The 284-nt window shown below is 34.9% G+C and overlaps 1 long non-coding RNA gene across 1 annotated transcript in view; it reads left to right on the plus strand.

The window, feature by feature from the left end:
• Positions 1 to 284, plus strand: part of LOC119588627 — an 18875-nt gene that overhangs the window by 604 nt on the left and 17987 nt on the right. The window lies entirely within an intron of this gene.

The following is a 284-nucleotide window of genomic DNA, read 5'->3' on the forward strand; positions in this document are numbered from 1 at the left end:
GAGTATAAAGTAAATAACCCGAGTTTTGCAAGTCGTAAAACCGTGCATGTTAATTAATACCGACACTTTATACCTGTTTTGCTAGGACTCTGCATATCAGACTCACATCATTATCATGTTTTTTTAGCTCTAATTATCATATCCATCGTTGTTTTCCAAATGATTTCCAAATTAATAAGAAAGGTGTTAAAAGACACCTCTTTTCTACTGTCCTTTCCCCGTTTTTATCAGCCTTTGCGTGACGGTGATTTGAATATTAATTGGGCTGAGTTTTTCCTTTTGTG

Source organism: Penaeus monodon, chromosome 24 (assembly GCF_015228065.2).
Source record: "Penaeus monodon isolate SGIC_2016 chromosome 24, NSTDA_Pmon_1, whole genome shotgun sequence".
In the NCBI taxonomy this organism is placed as follows: domain Eukaryota; kingdom Metazoa; phylum Arthropoda; class Malacostraca; order Decapoda; family Penaeidae; genus Penaeus; species Penaeus monodon.